General features: G+C 34.3%; 1 pseudogene; it reads left to right on the forward strand.

The window, feature by feature from the left end:
- The first annotated feature begins 6,649 nt into the window (after positions 1-6,649).
- Positions 6,650-6,966, forward strand: LOC122228205 (annotated as a pseudogene).
- Positions 6,967-15,973: the final 9,007 nt, after the last annotated feature.

Below are 15,973 nucleotides of genomic sequence, written 5' to 3' on the forward strand. Positions count from 1 at the left end.
GTTGTAGTTACTTGTTGATTGCATTTTATTGCCAAATGTATATTAAACTATTTTAAAAATACTGTGGCTATGGCTTGTACAAATTAGTCCTTTTTCATAGTGTATTTTCTTCTAATTATGTATTTCAATGTGTTTTAATATTTTTATTCTGTGGCTGAAACAAAGAAGCTGATATTTTATTAATCTCTCAAAAAAATCTCATCTCACTCTTTCTGGGTCTCTCTTCCTTTCCCTCTCTCTCCCCCTGTCTTTCTCTTTATGTGACTACACACACACACACACACACACACACACACACACACACACAGAGGAACTCTGAGGAACTTTTATATTAATGATGAGTATGCAATATATGTGAGAGTGTATAACACCACTGATCTATAAGGCAATGTATGTGTGAGTGTGTAATATCACTGATCTATAAGGCAACTACTGAATGAACTTTGATGATTCTGCAGAAGTAATGAGTTTGTACCACCTATTTACAAACTTTCATGATCACCCCTTTTGAAGCAAAGCCTATATTTTAAAAATACCTTGCAGACTGTGAGTGCAGTTTAGGGTCACATAATAGGAGCTAAAAGCTAATTGTCCCACCACCCATAATGTAAACAGGAGACAAAGGTTTCAGGATTATGATAGTCTAGTCAAAAAGTGCTGACAGACTTCAACAGATATAAACAACAGTTGCACTTTTGCTTTTACATGGGACAATAGTTTTCTGATAAATCTCTATACTTTTGGGTGTTTCAAGTTACAGGATAGTGTATAAAAATGTCTTTTGTATTTATCTACATTACTTAACAGTATCTATTTGTAATAGATACCTGTTTTACATCATTTTAGTGGAGAATCAATTTGTCATTCCATTCCATTTCTAATGCAGTAGTCCAACCCAACCCAGAATGCATTATTGATATGGAAATGAGTGTAATTAGCAGCGTAAATGATCTGTTATTTATGATACAAGTTAAAGCAGTAAATCACCATTGGTTCACTATCATTACTATGCAAATAGAAGAAGGCAGTTAATGGTCCATGTGTTAAAAACAAGCCACTTGCTTGCTCATTTGCAAATGAAAGGCAAGGGTGAGGGTTTAAGGTAGAAATGACAGTTTATCATATTGTCAGTCCTGGTGCATGGACCTAAGAAAACCAACACACAAATAGTTGCACTAGTTTTAAAATCTACCCCTTTCCATGAGCACTGGGTGTTACATGTAAGTGATGAATCACTGGGTTCTACTCCCGAAACCAACACTACACTGTATGCTAACTAATTTGAATTTAAATAAATATATATATATATATATATATATATATTTAAAGGTATCCAGTCTCTCCACTGCATATTTGGCCTTAAGCCTTCAAATTTATCTTTAGTTTCTTCTAATTTGGACAATAAGTATTGGAATAATTGTGAGTGCTTGTAATTGTTTTGCAGTGTATGGATACTTTTTATGTCAGCTGGGAAAAACACCATAAAAACTTCTATTATGAAATAAAATATCATTGATCATATAATTCACTTCATTTTCCAACAAATATATTTCATTCTCTTGTAAGTAGGTAAACTAGCAATGATTTGAGGACCCAGAGACTAAAAGAAATATTAGTGAGCCTTATTGGAAATTATGCAGTATACCTATAAGAAATTGTCCTTTCTTGCTTGGTCCCTCTTGTTTAATTTTTCAGGGAATGCCAGCTTGTGGGGGGGGGGGGGGGCACTGGGTGCATAAGCTACAAGCTAATGTTTGCCTAGTGAAATGGGAACAAAAGTAGGATGCATGAAAAACTACAGGAGGAAGAGGGACTGAGGGCAAGAGCAAATTCTACAAGCTTCATTTGTATGGGTCTGATATTTTTTAAACTACTTGGAAGACATTTATAACATAAATACAGAACTTAGAACAATAATGCCTTTATGTTGGAAATGCATATAGTAGATAGGATTTCAATCTTACTTAGATAAATCAGCTCTATCTTTGCAACAGTATAAAAATAACTGACAAATCTCTTGTGGAATCTTTATTTTTCATTAAGCTATGGGCTCAAGAATGACTTACAAACTGGGCAAAGTTTTTTAATAAAGGAAATAATATATTTATATACAATATATTTATATTTATATCACTTAAATATATTATATATTTAATTTAATATATAAATATATTTAAACATAATATGGTAGAAAACATTTTACCATTTTTTTAAAAAAAAATTACAGTCTCCCTCTCTCTGACCCTCCCCCGTTGATGCTCTCTCTCTGTCTCAAAAATAAATAAACATAAAAAAAAAAAAAGATCTCATTTAAAAAAAAATTACATATACACAGTAATTAGACCTGTCTCTTAATTCATGTTTTTAGGAATCAAGTTATCTTTTATAAATACTATATTTTTCTTCCTTTAACTCCAAGGAAATAGCTAGATCATTGGGTTCCCTTAACTCACTGGTTTCCAAAGATAACTCCCTTCTTGGTATTTGCCTTTAAAAACTTTAAAACCATTGAGAAGATTAAACCAGAGGGAGGGTGAAAGGATTTAGGGTGAAGCCCACACATTAGTATCCAGAAGAGAAGAGACAAAAAAAAAAAAAAAAAAAAAAAAAAATACACTAAATCTGGGAGGAGAAGGGAAGTCTCAGGCAATATAGACGGAGTAGCCCAAGTCCCCCTCCCAGGCAGCACTTTTAGGAAATGGCCTAGCTACAGGGGACTATTTGCTTATTCCCCAATTTATGAAAGTCCTAGCAACCAAGAGATGGCACAAACAAATTAGGATAATTCAAAGAAAGTTAATATAAAAATTATTCATTTATAAAGTTGTTAGCAGTACAGGGGAATAACAAAGAATAGTGTGGGAATGAGACCAGCTCCTCTGTGCTGGCATCAGCCCCAGGCCCAACAAAACTAAACCAAAGAAGAGAAATATACAGAGCAAGGAAAGTCTCACAGAGTCGGCTTCCTTTGTTGAAGAACACAGATAAAGATCTCACAGGGAGGAAACCAAGGAAACAAATACCCAGCCTCTCTATCCTTTATCACTCTGATTTCCTACTGTAGGTTCCCAAACGGATTAGTGGATAAACTTAAACAAAACCCAGAAAGCAGAGGAGTCCATGAATAATTATCCACCCACATCAGCCTTCCACTGAGTGGAAATGCAAAGCCAGAATTGTTTAAGTTGTGGAGCCTTACATCTTCCGAGGATCCCATAGGCTTGGGTAGGTGAGCATAGCAGAAATGATGGTCACGTTCTAAAAAACTAATCGTCCTCTCCCAAAATTGTATAGGACATTTGCCAACATTTACTAAGCTCTTAATCTGCCCCATGCATTATAATAAACACTTTATAAGAATTATCATCCTTCTCCTTTACAGTATTTTCAGACAGGTCCTTTTATTATTCTCATTTTATAGAATAGGAAACTGAGGCACAGAGGGATAATTATCTTGTTAAAGAACACAAGATAAAATTACGGTAGTTAGATTCAAATCTGTATGGGTCTGGTTCTGGAGACTGTTCGCCATATTTAATACTTTCTAATATTTGACTAAAATACACTGACAAATTCCCAGTTGTGGAATGTAATTAAAACAAAATATGAAAATTGTAAATCAATTTAAAACTATTAAGTATAATTTGAGTTAGCAGATTCTCATAACTAATGACATTAATAGTTTAATAATATTAATAATAATATCTATCATAACTTGTCTTTGACTCTGTACCATTAATTTGGAGGGGAAGCAAAAGAATGGAATTCATTCACTCATAGAATTGCACCATTGCTCTAAAAAGAGATAAAGAGGAAGGAACCATTTGGGTAAATATACTCATTGGGCAGGTTAAATCATCTGCTTTGCTAAAATCTAACAGGTTAAATATATATTTAATGCACTTCCACTAAAAGGAAACTTAATGATTTTGAGGACGTGGAAGGAATTCCACTGAAATATTAAAAATATACTTCTAAGATTCAGTAATTCATAGAAAGCCTTTCTGAAGAACTGTTTTATTCTGTTTTGTTTTGTGTCACATTTCCACTTAATATCAAATGTTTCAGAAATTTAATTTATAATGAAAACAAAAGTAAATAAGGAGGTAGATGAATGGATGGATGAACAGACAGACAGGCAGATAGACAGATAAGGCTGTTGTTGAGTGAAGGCAGCTATTTGTTCCATATTACATACATTTATCTCGAGTTGCTACATGGTTACTGGCCTCAAAGAAAGTCATGCCTATGAAAGAAAGTAGATTCATGTCTAGTATTTATTATGTATCTTGGTTTTAAACATTAATTTTTTTCTTATATTAATACTTGTGTCTAATACACAGATATAGGATGTGTTTTACCTAAGGGAGAACTGCATTTGCAAAAACTGTGTACATGACATATAACTAGTAACCATATTTTTTAAAATATATACTTTGTAAACATTTAATTGTATTTAGGCCAGAATAGCTTCTTTTTGTTTTTACATAAGACCTACAAATAAAGAGAAATTACTCAAAATGAAGAATCACCTTCTAAAGTCAATTATGTCTCTTTGTAGGTTTTATTTACTTTGTATGCTTTCTATATACAAAAATTTTCACTTTATATCATTAATACAAAAAAATCAAAGCATTTTATTTTGTTATAAACAAATATCATATATGTTAGAATTATTATTTTTGGTCATCAGGATCATAAGTGCCATAAAAATGCTGATGCTTAGTAAATAGGATTAATTAGCTATTAATCCTGTTATGTGCCTTTTGAGATCCCATTCAACAATCTTATTTAGTGTGAGGCAGCTAAGACAATGACTAACTGAGTAGTTCCTAAAAGGGTTTAATCTTATCTTGACAAAGCAAGAGGGGAAAGGCAGGGAGGGAGCAAGGTGAATAGAAACAGAGATCTCTGAGACACACAAAGATTAAGAGACAGGGGCAGAGAGAGAAAGGCAGAAAAATAAGGAGACAGAGATTGAAATTGAGGCACTGAGTAATGACCTTCTGTCTCCAACTCTGGTCATGTCAGTATAAATGATAAAAGATGTGGTTGCCTGCCCACATTGCCTTTGCTTGGGAGGAACTGTGGGCTTAATTGCTTCTCATACCTTGATGATGTCATCTGGATTTATGGATGTAAATTTATATATTAATGGCTCCCTTTTTGAAAGACCTCTCTCCAGAACTCCAGGCTTATATATCCAGCTGTGTACTTAACATTTCAGGATGTCAGGTAGCATAATAAGCATAACATGACAAGATGAACTCCTGATCTCATGGTCTACACTTCACCCAAACAGCAAATGTCACAATCTCCTTCATCTCACCTCAGTTGATGGCAATTCTATCCTACCACCTCCTCAGATAAAAACTCTTGAAATTATCTTGTATTCCTCTTTTGCTTTGAAATCCTGCACCCTGTTTCTCAGTAACCCTCCAGATTCTCTACCTTTAAGGTGTATCCAGAATCCCACTCCTCATTTCCATTGCAACTACTCTCAACAAAGTCAACACAATCTCTCACCTGGATTATTGCCTTTGACCTCCTTCAGTCTATTCTCAACCAAAGAGCCAGAGTATGGAAAGTATGTCAAATCAGGTCACCCAACTTTTCAGAACTGAACAATAACTTTTCATGTGCCTAAAAATTAAATCCATAGTCTATTACATGCCTTCCTACCCCTGCTGTCTCCATAACCCCACCTCTAATGACGTTTGCATTTTTAAAAATAAGTTTATTTTCAGAGAGAGAGTGCACACAAGCAGGGTAAGGGGAAAGAGAAAGGGAGAGAAAGAAAGATCCCAAGCAGGCTCTGCACTGCCAACCCATAGCCCGACATGGGGCACAATCTCATGGGCCGTGAGATCACAACCTGAGCTGAAATCAAGAGCCAGATGCTTAACTGACTGAGTCACCCAGGCACCCCATTGCTTGCATATTCTTACCCACCATACACACAGTTCTTACTACCTCCTTTAACACAGCCAACACAGGGCCTTTGCACTTGCTGTTCTACTAGCCTGCACCAAGATTTACCATCTTCTTTACTTCCCTCTGATCTTTGCTCAAATGCTACTTTTTCAGCAAGTCTTCCCCTGACAACCTTATGTGAAACTACAATTTCAATGTTCCAACATTCGTTGCTTTTTTTAATTTATTATTCTCTGTAACATCTATCATCTAGTGTCTCATATATTTTATTTTGTCTCCTTTGACTCTAATAAGTCAATGATTTTGTCAAGTTCATTTATTTAAGAGAAAGAGAGCAGGAAAGGGGCTAGGAGAGGGAGAGAGAGAATCCCAAGCAGGCTTTGTGCTGTCAGTGCAGAGCTTAAACTGAGGCTCAATCTCATGAACCTGAGCTGAAATCAAGAGTCTGACACTCAACCGACTGAGCCATCCAGGCGCCCCAAGGATTTTTAGCTGTTTTATCCATGACTAATTTCTGATGACTAAAAACATTGGTTGAACTTAATAAAAAATCATGGAAAGACAACACTTTACTGTCTTGTAGTAATCGAGGAAATCTGTTTATTCTGATCTTCCCCTCTCTGTCAGTATCACCCTGAGGGATGGCTTTCCCTAAAAGGAGGTGAAATAAAATATCCAATGGCCTTCCCTCCACCGCAGGAGCCATTGAGGAGCCATGGCTCTGCACTTCCCCTATGGCTGTGGCCTCAAGGAGTGCCAGAAGGTAACCAAGAACATGAGCAAGATTAGGCACAGCCTCCACTGTGGGCACCTTACCAAGCATACCAAGTTCGTGGGGGACATGATCCAAGAGGTGTGTGGCTTCACCCCCCACGAGCAGGAGAGCTATGGAGCTGCTCAAAGTCTCCAAGGACAAGTTCACTCTCAAGTTCATCAAGAAAAGGGTGGGGACACATCCACACCAAGAGGAAGAGAGAGGAGCTGAGCAACATCCTTGCAGCCATGTGGAAAGCAGCAGCCAAGAAGGACTGAGCCCCTCCCCTCTCTATGTAATAAAGCCTTTTTGGAAAAAATAAAAAATCCAATGGCCTTAATGTTTACACTTATTAAGAAATACAAATAGAGGGGCACCTGGGTAGCTCAGTCCATTAAGCATCTGACTTCAGCTCAGGTCATGATCTCATGGTCTGAGTCAGGCTCTGTGCTGTCAGCTCAGAGGCTGGAGCCTGCTTGCAATTCTGTGTCGCCGTCTCTCTCTGCCCCTCCCCTGCTCATGCGTGCTCGCTCGCTCTCGCTCTCTCTCTCTCTCTCTCTGTCTCTCAACAATAAATAAATGTTAAAAAATTAAAAGAAAAAAGAAATACAAATAGAAGTGTATTATTAACAAAGCTATTTTAGACCATAATTTTCAACGTGTTTCCCCAATGTGTAACCTTAAAAAAGTAACACACAATTTTATGTTTCTGTGTAATTCACTGCTATTTGCTATTTGCTCTTCAGTTACTTTTAATATGATTAAATAGTAAGTAACCAGGATCATGCCGCTGTACAACTTGTGTACCCAACTATGAATCCTAGGCTATCTCTAATCATTTAATGGGTGCTCTCTCTACATACAATACTATTGGAGATGTCCCCTCATGAGTATTAAATAATTTGGCTTCTATAAATATAGCCTTAAATTTTATAATTTAAAGGCAAAATTAGACTTCACTATTTCTAAATGTCACCAATAATAATAATTAGCAGTTACATTAACTTACTGAGAATTAGTTGATAAGGATCCAATTAGATTTTTAAATCATCATTGCAAATTATTGAGCTGTATTTTCAAGAAACACATTTTACATCATTAACAACCCATAGCAGTTTGAAGGGCAACATTTTTTTAAAGAATGACCTCTGAGAGACCTACTTTTAGTTAGTCTGTTCACTGAAGAATAACTCCTGTAATTAATGTGCCTCATCTCTTTCCTGAGATATTCAGATGGGCAGTGAGAAAGAGAATGATGGCTATAAACACCATGATCATCTCCAAACCTAAGAATGCACTACTGTCCTCATATATTACACAGCATTGATTATGTGGTAGAAAAGTTAGTTATAACACATGTGCACCTAATGTTATAGTATAAAGAGTTAGATTCTGTATATTCTTAAAGCATAATATTTTATAAACTTTATACTGCAGGAGATAAATGGCATCACTTGTTGATAAGCAGGCTTCATATAATTAACATTTTCTAAAATACTTTATAAAATTCCACCAATTGGAATTTTCATGCTGGGTATTGTTATTCAAGCTCCAGTTTGCATCCATTACCAGTGTATAAATTCATGTGGAAGCTATATGAAGTCAAGTAAAGCTTTCTTTTTACCTTCCCGTTAAATGTAGAACATTTTTTCCTATATATGTATGTATGTATGTATGTATGTATGTGTATATATACATTTTTTAACTTGAGGAGACACTGAGGTAAATTTAACAATTCTCACTCCTGCTAGAAATTATATATGATTTCTGAAAAGGCTAACATGTTCAACCACTTGTGTTTTTATAGAAAAATGTATCTACACATTTTAAAACTGGCAAACTACAAAATGTTGTAAATTGTGTCTCTTCTTAATACACATTTCAGACTATTTATTCTTCAGTTCACACACCAGGCCCTCAACAAGAAAAACTGACCTAAGAAAGAAAAAAAAAAAAAGTCCTTGACAGAAATCCTTTCCTAGAAGAATTCTGATCCACATACAAAATTACTGGCAATGAAGAACACATATATATCTTGGAATGTTAGAAAATATCATTTATTATTTCCCGGTTCTATAGTAAGTCAACAGGAAGACACAAATATTCAAGATGACAAATCAAACCCATTGAAATCCCTGTACTCTGGAGTGATGAATGAATTATATGGGATGCTAGTATGCATTCTAAACTCAAAGCCTGTGTTTCCTGATGATTTTGTCATGCGCTCTACCAGAGTCATTACATGAAAGAGGAATGCCCAAAGAGATACTTTAAATTTGAGAATTATTTTTCTCTGCTCAGCCGTTAAACAACCTCTCAGAAAACCGATAATTCACAAAGTGAAATTAAGCAAGGTGACTCAATTAGGTAGTTTTATGTTCCAGTTCCTGTACATGCTTTAAAAATGCATGTTAAAAATCATTTTACGTTTTAGTAGTCAGCAAGAGAATAGCCAATCCACAATGGAATTTCGTGGTGTGGATTCATGGTAATGTAATCTGAATTGTGCCTTCTGGAGTTCCAGGGATCACTGACAGTTAAATCACAGTGGCTATGATGAATTCTGAAATCTCATGACTTCATGAATACAAATGTGATTTCATGTGACCGACAGGTCTTTGAATTTGAGAGGTACTAGAAAAAGAGATATAATCAAATGACAATATTTTATCCCTAAAGTTCTTATATGATGCTTACAGGAACTACAGAGTTCCTTTCACACTTCACAATACTGGGGATTGAGAAAAAGTTATCTTTTCTTCTCTCACTATATATTTGGAATATCTACCAGAAGGATTATAGGAGAAGATAAAGATGCTCCTGGCACAGAATCTTGGGGGCTGTAGGAGTGTGGATGGAGAGTCTGTGGAAAAAATAACCACACTATTTTTATAACTTGGAATCAATGGAGCCAAGGGACCTTACCCATATACATATACACATAGACACATTGACCTTATGAAACTTTACATTCTCAAAGGGAATTCTGAATCTTTGTCTTGTGGTAGTGCCAAGGCTAGTTTTAAAAATTAAAACATGTCCTATCTTAATTTGCCAGAATTAACTCTTTTTGTAATCTCATTATGGATACAGGACCAAAACACCAAGGTCTACACACTTCTGCTATGTCGATAATTCCTATTACAACCAAGAAAATAAATGTAAAATGTGTGCAGCTAATTGTAATCCACTTGTTGGAGAAACAAAAAAAAATTAAAAATATCAAGAATTGTAATGCTTTAGATTTTCCATCTTCTATCCATTTTCAGAAGACAACATTCAAGAGGAAAAACTGATACAAACTCCAGACTTTTCCACTTAGTAGAAGCGTATTTATCAAATAACTGAAATAACCTGCTATTTATTTATTCATATTTCTTGTAGGAAAGAGACAATGTTGTTTCTAAGTCTCACAAGACACAAAAATCAAAAGCAAAAACAAAAATAAAACAAAAAACCAAAAATCTAAGACCTTACGATTTGAAATCATGGAATGACCAGAGCAAACTATGAACAATATAATGTTGATGATCCTCCTGGCACCTTCTTGTTTTCAGGTACCATCTACTAGTGTTCTACCTGATCCCAGTGTTGGTGGGATAGTGGTTAGCATAGCTGCCTTCCACCTAATCCCTGAATGAAAACTTCCCTTTCTGGATGACCCATTACCACCAAAGATCCCTGATCTCCATATACATATGTATGTATATATACATATGTGTACACACACACACACACACACACACACATTTTTTTGTTTGTTTGTTTGTTTGTTTTTTGGTCTTTTTTTTACTCTTGGGCAACACTTACATAGGCAAGGGAAATTTTGCAGTATCAGCATCTGTTTATGTCAAATACACAACAATGTTGCCTTTCTCTGGGATTCTAAATTGGTAATATCAAAAAACCTCCTTCTTTGAATCTAGAAAAGCTAATATAAATTCCTATTAATATTTCCATTATGGGAAAATGTAATAAATAAATGAAGGACATAATTATAAGAAATCTATACTTGTAAGAATGATAACATGCTTAAAACTAATAATAAAAGATTTATTAAGCACATACTCAATTCTAGGCTCTAGACAAAATGTCCATACATTTCCTCATTTACTCACATTTACCCCTAGGACAGATATTAATATTATTTAGACAAGAAAACATAGTCTTAAAAGTCCACCTGGCTCAAGCTCCAGAGCTAGGCTTTGATCTTGTGCCTCTCTGATCCCAAAGTTACAGCTCCTAGCAACTACACTGCACAACTATGAATTTATGTTTAAATATACTAGAAAAAGAAAAAAATAATTCTCTGTTGGTACATTCCAGAAAGTTCCCAGATATGTTAGGGCCTAGAAATGATTTTCTCTTGAGAATCTTGCTCAATGAATAGGAAATTCAATACATAGCTCAAGACAACAAAGTAATTATAATCATAAAAGCAGGGAGAAGATGTGCCATAAAAATTTGTCAATCATTGTATATAATATAGAGAAGCCCAGAAATTGATGAATAAATTAGTACACATAATCTCTAGAAAGGGTTACTACTCAACACTAGCAGCAATATAAACAGACCACGGTAGATAAAAAAAAAAAAAAAAAAAAAAAAATGCAGAAAAAGCAATCACTAAGACCTTAAAAACAAACTGAATCAGTTCATTTAGAAATTAAAGAGTTTATATCAGTTATAAATCATATATTGAAAGAAATAAATATAACATCATTCTATAAATAAAATTTTCAAAGCCACATTATCTCCAAGGAGCCATAGCTGACATCCACCAAATATGATAAGAAAATATATTACGGCAATTAAAAGATTCACCCAGCTTACATTGATAGGGGAATCTATCTCCAGGAGAAATGCACTAATACTGCCTCAAGAGAAAAAAAAAGAATGAATAAAAGAAATAGCTACTAAGTAGCAATGTGACCTTGTGTCAACCACTCAGATTTTCATTTCTCTCTGGGCCTCCTTTCCTCTACATCTTATTCAAGTTTTAAATACCACAGTTTTATAGAATATTATTTGCTTTTTTTTGACACATAGGGAGAAAATGTGTAAGTGAATTTTATCTATTCAGCTCAGATAAGAATAAAAGTTAACGCTGACTCAAGAAGAGTCAAACTATATTTGTTAAAGTAATAATGCCACAAACATAGTTGGAATGGCCAAACCTTTCTCAAACAAAAGAGGCTTTAACCCATTAAGACTTAAAATAGACAATCTAAATGTCTCATCATTAATGACAGTAGGCAAAGAATAGACACACGCAAAACACCAGAGATAAGAGTAGGTTGGAGGTCATTTAAATCAGAGGTTATAAGTACAAGCATTAGAATAAGGCTAGAGATCCCAGGTTCCTGTAAAAACTAGAGACCAGATGTGAAGAAAATCATATGATCTCATGGTAAGATTAATTGTTAATAAGGAGATCTATAGAAACCAAGCAAAGAGCAGAAGATTTATCATTGTTGGGCAGTCTGCTGGAGTATTACTCAAGCTCCCTGGACAGCATTTCCCTTACTTCAGCTACTTTCATTGTTTGAGGATTACAAATCAAAGGTAATATTATTATCATATAGTAGTTTATACAAGAATTTTTAAATTCTAAGGTCTGTGATAACTAGTATTCTGTTCTCTATTATATTATAAATAGAAGGTTCTCAGAGATGATAAACCTTTTAATCTGGGTTCTTTATATACTCTAAGTTCTGATATACAGAACACTTAAGAAAACCAGGGAAGTTGGTCAAAAGTAAGATTTTAGGAGAAACTCATCCTCTCTAAGTGTGACCCCTCCTGCTAAAAAGTCCAAAGTATTCCCTATTGTCCACACCATAGAATAATGTTCAAATGCCTGTGAAGGTCACAAAGGCTCACTAAAATCTGGTTGGTGTCTACCTGTTAGGCCCGATTCTCTAGCCAATTCTGCCTTGCCCTTCGTGTCTTAGAAATACCATACTATGTATAGTCTTGGGCCCATTAACATTCTATTTCTTGCCTCCATGCCTTTTCTTCTGTAGTTCTTACTTAAAAATGTCATCTTCCTCTTCATCTGATTATTTTATTTATCCTTTAAAACTTACCTAAAATATCAACTTCTTCAGGAAGTAACCTTGGTATTTTACCACCATGATTCCCTGGTTTATTAGTGAACCAACCTTTTCGCTAATTCTGCTTATACAATATTCTAGGCATAAACTTAGCACTATACTCCATATCATTTTATGAATACCTATTTGCCCCCTTTAGAGTTTTATGTCTATGAGGCCAACACTAAAGTGACTGCTATATTCTTCTAGAATAGAGTTCATAATTCAGAAAGCACCCAACAGGTAAATTTAATACACTTAAAGTCTACTTTAACGTATACAAGGACCAATAAGGTGTCGCATGGTGTACTGGGGGAAAATGGGTTTTGGAGCCAGATTTAGGTTCTACTGCTAACTCTATTACTTACTTATATAAACTTTGGTACATGTGTAACCATTTTCAGCTGTTTTCACACCCATAAATATAGGAGAAAACTTCCACTACCACTGGGTTGTAAGATGTTATATCAAAAGCAACTGGCAAAATGTCTAGTGGACAAATCTTATTGATCACGTCCTTTCAGCTGTAAGCTCCTAGAAGATAAGGGATGGTGACTTGTAATTTTTTAACATATTCAACAGTTACCAAGCACAGTGTGTGTAATATGTGTACCTGATATATTTTTTGAATGAATAAACACATATATAAAATAATTAGTAAATTGTGTTTCTATAATTTCAAGCTCTTAAAAAACATTTTCTAACTAGTATTGACTAGAAAAAATGTTAAATAGTTCTTAGTAAAATTAATTATGACATAGTTGAAAGAAAGCCTTAAAGTTATGAAATAAATGAAACACCTTATTCTTAACATAGGCTTTCCCAGAAACTCCTCACATGGACTTCTATTCCTTATCCTATGTTAAGACGCTTATTATTATATAACGGCAAAACCAAAAGGGCTGTAGGTTCGTAGACCTGTTCATTAAAAAATATATAACTGGAAGATACCACCTACAAGCCCTCTTATTCTGTTTTGCTTCACTGTGCCTCACAGCTATTGTGATGCTATAAATTGAGGGTGTGTGGCAACCCTGTGCTGCACAAATCTGTTGGTGCCATTTGTCCAAAAGCGTTTACTCATTTCATGACTCGGTGTCACATTTTGGTAATTCTCACAATATTTTAAACTTTTTCATTATCATTATACTTGTTATGGCCATCTGTGATCAATGATTACAATTTGCTGAAAACTCAGATGATGGTTAGAATTTTTTAGAAATAAAGTATTTTAATTAAATATGTATTTTTTAAAGACATAATGCTATTGTACATTTAATGGGTTACAGTATACTATAAGCATAACTTTTATATGCACTGGGAAACTAACAAAATCATTTGATTCACTTTACTGGGATATCCTCTTGATGGCAATGGTCTGGAACCAAACCCACATTCTCTCTGAGGTGCCTGTAACTTCAACATCTTGGGTATTTTCTCCCTCAGTCTTTGTCCATTTACATACATGATTTTACTATCCTGGAGTTCCATTTATTTTTTTCATATCAAATTTATATTCTATATTTATGTGCAATTTTCTCAAAAATTTTATCTTAAAGGCTACAAAATACTACATTAAGGTGATATACCATATTATTCAGTCATTTCCCTGTCAGCAGATATTTCATAAGTAATAATGCAATGAATATAAAGTATTCATTATGAACCACCTTTCTATGGAGGACAAAAATTCCTGCCTTCTGTTCCATGTAATTTTCTTTAGGAAAGAGAGAATGTTAGCCATAGTTTTGCTAACACTTAATGCACTTCTGCTGTACACTTCTTTGCTGTTTTAAAAAGCAGAATATAATTCAATGTGGAATTAAGATTACTTATTAACCACCCTATAACTGCTTCAATCATTTTTGTCATGTTTTAAATCACATTTAAACAACAAAAATTAAAAACATACAATGATTTTCTTACAGGATGCAATTGTGAAACTTTTCTGGAAACAGCATATTTTGGCAAGCCAACTAATCAAATAGACATTTTACATTTAGTATACTTAAAAATTTACAAGTCATAGATAGTATTGTAAAAAAAAAAAAAAGGAATGGCTACATTTAATGAATTCTTCCTCTATTGCAAGTGTCTTATATTGACTACTACCAATGCTTACCTGGTCTTGCAAGGCAGTTAACATCCCCGTATCATACATAATACATGAAGTTCAATCCTCTCCAAAATAAATACAAATAAATATATATTAAAAATGAAGAGAAAAATCACTTACAGTTATGATTATCCACATACAAAAATCCTAGATATTAAATAAGAAAACTATTAGAACTAATACAATTTTTCAGTATATTTGCCAGAAAAAATATAAATATGCAAAAATCAATAGATTTCCATTTCCAAAGTAAGAAATAAAAATCATATTCATAATAATATAGTCACAGACTTCCCAGCAATAAGCTGGAAAGGAGAAAAACTCATACAAATAAATCTATAAAGTTTACTGAATGAATAGAAGCAGACCTGAATAAACAGAACATCCAACTTCTAAATACAATATTGTAAACATGTCAGTTATCCTCCTGTCTAATCTGAACATTTAATGTATTTGCCATCAAAATTGTAATTTTGGTGAGGTGGTAGTTTTGAGAGGAGATAAAATTTGGGGGATTGATAGTACCATCAAACCAGAAAAACAACTGCACAAGAACAGTCATTAAATTTTTGAAAAGTTAAACATGGTGATACTGATTCCAAAACAGACACATAGGATAAAGAAGCAGGAGAGAGAATCCAGAAACAGATTTGTGTATATGCGAGAATTAAACATGTTAACTGCAGCATTTCAAATCACTGGGAAATGGTGGAATCTGCAAAAAATTCTGTTATAAACACTCAATGTCTATTTGATAATCAGAGAAATCACCTAACAAACCCAGGGTCAAATAGCTAGAAAGTAAGTAGACACAAGATTTGAAATGTAAAGAATATACTTCCAGTACTGTCCTTTGTTATTTCTCGAAGTCGGCCTTAGCTACCTTACACAAGTTCTTGCTGAAATAGGGGGTTCATTTTTTCAGATGAGTAAAATGAAGCCAGAATAGGTAAAAGACTACCTAAAGGTTACCCTAGTGGTGGTGATGCTAGAACGACATCTTGAATTCCTAGCTCATCCACACTCAATTAAATATTTGGCCTCACTTCTAAATTTGCCATGTGTTTCTAGCTC

The sequence above is a fragment of the Panthera leo genome, chromosome C1 (assembly GCF_018350215.1).
Source record: "Panthera leo isolate Ple1 chromosome C1, P.leo_Ple1_pat1.1, whole genome shotgun sequence".
In the NCBI taxonomy this organism is placed as follows: domain Eukaryota; kingdom Metazoa; phylum Chordata; class Mammalia; order Carnivora; family Felidae; genus Panthera; species Panthera leo.